The sequence below is a fragment of the Theobroma cacao genome, chromosome 2, assembly GCF_000208745.1.
Source record: "Theobroma cacao cultivar B97-61/B2 chromosome 2, Criollo_cocoa_genome_V2, whole genome shotgun sequence".
NCBI lineage: Eukaryota > Viridiplantae > Streptophyta > Magnoliopsida > Malvales > Malvaceae > Theobroma > Theobroma cacao.
Genome location: NC_030851.1, coordinates 32,140,628 through 32,148,774, shown reverse-complemented (window position 1 = coordinate 32,148,774; position 8,147 = coordinate 32,140,628).

Genomic DNA, 8,147 nt, shown 5'->3' with positions numbered 1-8,147 from the left:
CAATACATTTTGCCATGTATAGATACTTTTGAACTGTCATGTAAAGGTTTAGTCACTCTGTTGAAAATGTATCAATGCATTTGCTAATGTATCGATACTTTTGAAGCAGTAAGCATTATGTAGAAAACGCATTGATACATTTATTAAATGTATCGATACTTTTAAGGCAATAAGCATTCTATCCCAATTCTATCAATACATTTGAGAATGTGTCGGTAGATTGTGTTTGACTTTTCAAAATTTGACTTTTCGTAAAAACATGTATCGATAGATTTAAAAATATATTGATACTCCAAAATGCATTTTTCAAAGTCCTTTTTCATTGTTTTTGTCACGACCCGGTACTCCACTCGAGCCCGTGACAACCGTCGCGGTGTCCCGGTAGACACTTATTGCCCGAAATGTCAACCCGAAACCTCGCAAGGCTTTACTATCCGTTTCTCTGTTCTCTTGTGAGCAACCATTGTCAAATATCGTGTTCCAAAAGATTTTAAGCTGTTTCCAACTTTAAACAAATAAAATATTAATTTTTCGTTTCACAGGGGTAATTTGGTCATTTTTCTCAAAAATTTTGAAACTGGCTAAAATGTAATATACAAGTACAAAACACACAATTCATATTCAAAATGAGTTTAAAAGTCTAAAATCTTCATTTAAAACGAAATTATGGTTATTTGAATATAATAAGAAAATAAAAGAAATATTAAGTAAAATATTCTATTTTCTTATAAAACAATATTTATAGAGTTATACGTGAATAATTTTTATAGCGTAAAAGCTAAATAAATTTATACATACTTAAATACAGTAAGCCAAAATATTTAATTTAATTTACAATAACAAGAGTGCCCCCGAATAAACAAAAGTAAAGAGGACTGTGAACCTACGGTTTGGAAAATGCAGATCCCACGGTAGTCCTCGATGAGATCAGCTATCTACAGTCTATACTGAACCTGAAATGGGTGGAAAGGAGGGTGGTGAGATTATAAAATCCCAATGAGTAAACAGACATCATCATAAACATCTAGAGTTGAGTACATGGAGACAATAAAGTAAATCATCATAAACTGGGTTATACAATTAGAACACATCTCGTTCAAAATACGTAAAAAGGCTTATGAATCTCATAAAAATCTAGGCTTGTGCCATAAATCCATTCTCGGGGACACCTTGGCCGAGGCATCCTACCGAGACCGCCAAGGCTATTAAAATTCACATTTCACATAAATCATGTTTTTGTTTTGAAAACATAGCCGTTCCTTGGCGTTGGCTGAGTTCCCCCTCACGTGGTGGTTTAGCGTGAAGTGAACCCTAAACTTTACCCCAGGAGATACCCTACGCGCCTCTCCGTTCGAGGTAAGAATATAATGGGGTTTACCGTGCCCCTCTAAAAGGCTGGTCCACAGAAACCCCCTACTGCAGTGATTAATTAATATATAATCCACCATATAATAAAACTCAATAACATGATATGGCAATTTTGTAATTCGTAGTTTTTCAAGGTAACCAAACAATTCGCATTTCAATACAATTGCCAACTAGCCAATCATGCTCGATTTATCATAAGCCAGTTAATTTAAACAATCAAATTGCCACAATTAACAGTCTCCGTGTACTCTATTTTTCAAAATCACTATTAATTTCAAAACAATTTATAATTTAATTTCATTGAAACTCATTTATTCATAAAACATGAAAATTTATCTTTTTAAATTCCTTTTTCCATAGAATTCATGAAAGCATCTAAAAACCACCCTAGATAATTAAAATGACAGTAAGTTTACTCACAATGTCTAGAATGCAGACTTTCGAAGCACTCTGTCTACTGGTCCTCGGATGCAATTTCCTTGCCTTTATCGGAGGACTCACCACCTTGACACAGTACAAAATCGAGAGTTTCACCAAGTTGGTACTAAATCAAAATTAAACTAATTTAGACTACCAATGCATGATATGGAATGCAAAAATGCACTGGTAACTATCTAAACCCGGTATTGGCCTAATTCGTCTTATCACCCGATTAAATTCCTAACGGGTCCGTTTAAACTCCAATTTAATTCTTTTCAGTTTCTATACCTCAATTGCACCCAAATTAACTTAATGTCCCTCAGTGTGGTGCAAATTATCAGTCCCAACAGCAAATTACGAAAATACCCCTAGTGGGTAAAAATTCGTATTTTTGCTCCGAAAATTCCCATTATTTTTCTAGGCTCATAATTCATCATTCCTTAACCAATTCTCCTAGAATAAAATCAAACTCATCCTCACTCACTACATGGTAAATTCAGCCATTAATGGTTGGGGGAGAAAATAAATTCTTTTCTTGTTGTTTTGTTTCTAAATATGCTAAACTAACTAAAAACACTAACATAAATTAAAATCAAATAAATCCAACAACTTTCTCTCTCCTAACCCATTTTTTCAGAATTGAATTCATCATGAAAACATGTAATTTAATCATGGAAAATAAAGAGAAATGCTTGGGAATAAGAAAACTCAAGCTTAATAGAAAAAATCTCACCTTTTTCACTTAATTTCCTTGAAAATTCACACTTTTTCTTTGATTTTCTCTCTCTAGGGTTTTGTTTTTGTTTTCTCTCTCTTCTTGCTGGTTTGGCCGGCCATGGGGTGGAAGATGGGCTGATTTTGTGCCTTTTAAAAAGGAAAATAATAAATTAATAAAGGCATGACACATGGCATCATGTCATTGGCCCGTTTTTAAAATTTTAAAAATTTAAACATTTTTTCTTCACCACATGTTTAGTCAAGGGTCAAAGATGAAGACAAAGGAAGACCATGTGCTGGAAAAAAAATCCTGGTGGTGGAAAATTACAATTTTGCCCCTGAGATGGCAAAATTACCATTTTACCCCTATACTCCAAATTATACCGAAATTAAAATTTTTCACTTCTAAACCTCAAATCATACTTCAATAAGTCAAATTATACTCCAATAAGTCAAATGGGGCCAAAAAATTCTTTTCTAAAATTCTCATTTTGTCCCCAAGTGGCAAATGACCATTTTACCCCTAGTTAGTGAAAATTCCGATTTGACTCCAAATTGATCCTCAAACTCCAAATTACCATTTTAAGTCATCCATGAACTGTGAAACTCTTAATCTAACCTTAAAATTCCTATTTGATCTAGTTCGAGGATTAAATAAACTTTGTTGTACCTCTAGGTACAATACCGACTTTTGTAAATTTTTCGGGACTCTCCTAGCATGCAATCATGCTATCATCACATATAAGTCATGAATAGTATTTTATAAGGTCGGGCTTTACAGTTTTTCTTTTCAAACTCATTTGAAAGTGTTAGGGAATGTTTAGACTTGATGTTCTAAGACTTAAATGAATTTTGATCATTTTCTTTTGTCATTTCAACACACGGGGATTGAGTTGAAAGCTATAGAGTTAACAAGAGTTTTTCATGAGATTAATTATAAAGGTTATAAGTCTATTAGATGAAGTCTATGAGATTAATATGCTTTGTAAGAGAATTGTAACGGGTTACAATTATGAGATCTCCATGTATCAAAGCATAATCTCTAAATGTTCGTGGTCAATGTATCATTGAGATTGGACATTAATGATGATTAGAGATTGGTACATTATATATTCCTTACTTAAGAAATAAGTAACCTGTCAAGCCCAGCTCTACAATATGTTTATTATTCCATTCTTAAATAAGAATGCATGTTTGGTTATTTGGGTACCTCAAAAATCGTTAAAGGACGGCAATATACTAAATGGTACAATTAAGTTGAATTAAGCCTCAAACTAGTCTAAATAAAGATTTTAAGATGAAATTGAGAATTTTAAAACCCTAGAATGACTTAAAATGGTGATTCGGAGTTCAAGGATCGATTTGGAGTCAAATTAGAATTTTCATGACTTATAGGCAAAATGGTCATTTTGCCACTCGAGGTTAAGATGTGAGTGTTGGATGAAATTTTTGACTAAGATTGATCATTTGCAGTATAATTTGAGTTTGAGAAGTGAAGAATTTTAATTCCAGCATTTTTTCGAGCGTAAGGGTAAAATAGTCATTTTGCCACCCTAGGGGCAAAATTGTAATTTTACACCACCCAACACTTTTCCAGCACATGGATTTTACCCAATATTATTATGGATAATTGAAGGATTTTATGTGGTGAAGAAAGAAAGTTTAATAGTTAAGAATTTAAAAATAGACCAATGGTAAGGTGACAAGTGTCAAGCTTTATTTCTTTATTATTTTCCTTTTAAATTAGCACAAAATCAGCCCATTTCTCTTCATTATGGCCGGCCAAAGCAAGAACATAGGAAGAAAAGAAAGAACAAGAACCCTAGGGTGAAAATTCAAGAGAAAATTGGTGGATTTCAAATAATCAAGCAATCAAAGGTAAAATTTCTTGATTTTGACTTGTAATCTACCTTTCCTATACATTCTTTTGCATTTTCCATGGTTGAATCACATGATTTTATGATGGGTCTCTTGCTGGCCAAACACTTAGAGAGAGATTTTGATGATTGTTTTGGTTAGATTTTAATGTATTTTAGTGTTTTTAGTTGATTGGTGATGTGTAACATGAAAATCAAGCAAGAAAAATTCATGTTCTTCCATCACCCATCATTGGCCGAATTCTCCATGTGGAATATTGATGATGATTTTGATTTTATTTCAAGTGATTTGGTTAGGAATTAGTGATTTATGGTGTGAGAATCAAGCTTGAAAAATTATAGTGTTGATGCACCCACCATGGTCGAATTTTTCAAGAGAAAATGTGAGGATGATTCTGTCATATTTCAAGTTATTTAATTTGTGTTTGATGATTTAGAGTATTGGGAGAAAAATGGAATTATTTGGAGTTGAATTGGACGTATTGGCCAATTAATTGGGTGATAGATCGAATTAGGCCAATACCATTTTATTTAGGTACACAATTGAATTTGTGTAGAACACCGTGTTTAGACGATAATCTGAACAATTTGCATTCCATTTCATGCATTAGTATAGAGCCTGAATTGGTTTTATAACAATTAGCACAAATGTAGTAAATGGCTTATTGTGCATTATGTCTAGGTGGTGAGCTTTTTGGCAAAAGTAAAGAGATAGTACTTGAGGATCAAGAATCGGAGTACTTGGAATTCGACTCCCGAAATAGTGATTAACCTTACTATCATCTTAATTATCTAAAGTGGTTTTTATCCGATTTTGTAATTTTATGGAAAATGAGTTAAATGGTAAATCTTTGTGTTTTGTAATTAAAATGTGATTTAATGAAATGATTTTATAATATTGTCTTGAAATTGAATGATGGTTTGAAAATAGAGTAATTGGAGACTGTTTTCATATGTTGTAAATTCATGGTTTGAATCGAATGGCTTATGACAATAATTGCATGAATGGCTGAATTGGTATTTGTGTTGAAATATATGAACTATGTATTTAGCCTTGAGAGGCTGGATTGTGATATAATTGTCATGTCATGCGGTTGAGATTTATTGAATTGGTGGGTTTAGCTTGCTGCAGTGGGCGGGTTCTGTGGACCAACCTATTAGAGGGGCACCGTAACCTTGTTATATTCTTACCTCGGTCGGAGAGGAGTATAAGATAACTCCCGAGGTACAACTTTAGAGTTCACTTCACGCCAAACCACCACGTGAGGGTGAACTCAGCCAACGCCAAGGAACGACTATGTTTTCAAAATAAAAACATGATTTATGCGTACATGACTTTTTAACAGCATTGGCGGACTCAGTTGGGATAGCCTCAAGCTAAGGTATCCTTGATAACTGAGTATGTGAATGATTTTTGCACGAGCCAAAGTTTTAAGAAATTCATAAGCCATGTTGAATACTCGATTTATATGAATTGATTTTATTTGGTTGAAATGAGTTGAAAGGTGATGAATTACAGTATGATAATCTATTTTTATCTGTCTCCATTTACTCGGCTTTAGATATTTTAGATGATATTTGTTTACTCACTGGGATTATATAATCTCACCACCCTCCTTCCACCCATTTTAGGCTCAGAATAGTTGGTAGATAGCTCACTTTGTTGAGGACTACAGTTGGACTTGCATCCTCAAAAACTGTAGGTTTACCGCTTTTGATACTTTTGGTCGTTCGTAAGCCCACATGTCACTGTAAATTAAATCTTATGCTTTGGTTATCTGTATTACAGTATGTATGAATTTATTTAGCTTTTTAGCTATAAAAATTATTTACCGAGAACTCTATAAATATTGTTTTATAAGAAAATAGAATATTTTATTGAATATTTTTATTATATTCAAATAGTTATAGTTTCACTTTAAATGAATGTTTTAGACATCTAAACTTATTTTTGATTGTGAAATATGTGTTTTCCACTCGCATACTACATTTTTAGCTGGTTTCAAGATTTTTAAGGAAAAATGACCAAAATACCCCTGTGAGAAAAAATTATTTTTCTATTGTTTTGATTTGGAAATAGTTTATAATCTCTCAAAACATGATACTTAACAACTGTTGCTCATATGGGAGGTGCAAAAACTGATGTTAAGCTTTGCGAGGTTTTGATTGGCATTCTAAGTAATGAATGTCTATCGGGACATCGCGACGGTTGTCACGGGTTCGATGGGAGTTTCAGGTCGTGATATAACCAATCTCATAAGTTGCAATATAGAGATACTAGGAATTAGAATGTAAGTGCTTGTTTTTAGGACAAGTTCACTAAATATGACCCGATATGAGAAATGCATTTGGTATCTCACTCTAATGTTTATGCAAATATTTCTCATGTATTAATCATGTAAATATTCCTTCGACTTGAGACACTAGATTGTCTTATATGTGGAATGCTATATATTTGATCATATCCTTACGGGTCTTACCAAGGATGCCAAATCAAGATATGGTTGGTTGTAGCATAAAGCATGTGAAGGTAAATGAGTGGTCAAGATAAGGATCATCACCCCAAGTGATTTAGGGGACATATCTTAATAGTTCTTTGTTAATATTAGCTTATTGAAGTCTTAGGCTAACGTGACTTTGAGATTATGAAAAGAGTTTCATAAGTCTCAATAGAGGTAATCATTTAATCTTAAGAATGAATATGGAGATCAATAAGAGTAAACACTGCACCATACTTTTATCATCTTTGGGATATATGATGAAAGAATGAATTACATTGATAGACTATAAATTGAAAAGGTGTCAAAAAACCTTTTGACTTTCCTAACAATTAGGTGGCCATAATGCATTGCTAGATGTCAATCTTGGTTTATGGAATTGAATTAACTAATTTATAATGAATATGATTCATTTAAATTAATTAATTATGATTTCAATTCAAGTCCAATGCCAATATGTAAAGAACCTAATGAGTTACACACAATAAGTTGCATTATGAATTAAATTAAGAGTGTGATGATTTAAGTTGGACTTAAATCATACATTAGGCCTTTTAACTTCTAAAAGATTTAATTAAAATAGTTTAATTAAGTTTTAGGCAAATATTATAAATAATTATAATATTAAAGCCTTAATTGCAGGTGAATAAAGTAAATTAATTTGATTTTAATTTACAATGACTTAATTAAAAGGGTTTAATTAAGTATTGGGCCAATATTATAAAGAGTTATAATATTGAGGCCTTAGTTGGAATTAAAGGAGTTATTTAACTTAAATATAAATATCACTTTTAACTACACCTCACATAACCTAGTTGTCAAAAAAACAAAAAAACAAAAGAGAAAAAAAAACCTAGACAGAAAATTGTTAGTAAACTCTCTAACCTCCCCCTTGAAAAAGAATTTTTGAGAGAAGAAATTCTCATGTGTGGTTCGCCCATTGATTGTGTGAGGAAAAAGATAATTATTGTCCATTTTGCTAGCACAAAGAGTAGTTGAAAGCTCCCACCTTACTGAAAGTTCAAGTGCAATTATGTGTGAAACCATTGAAGGCCATACACTTGGGTCGCTCGAGTTCTTCACCTCCTCGAAGTGTGCTAAGCTTTCTCTTTTCAAGAGGATTTGCCATCGTGATTACTACATCACCTAGCTAGGTAAAATTTTTGATTATCCTATTATTGTTTGGTTCATATTAAAATGAACCAAGGTGATCTATAGGTGGTGGCAAGTATATTGTTGGTTAAATTATTCAATTTTTTTATTTCGC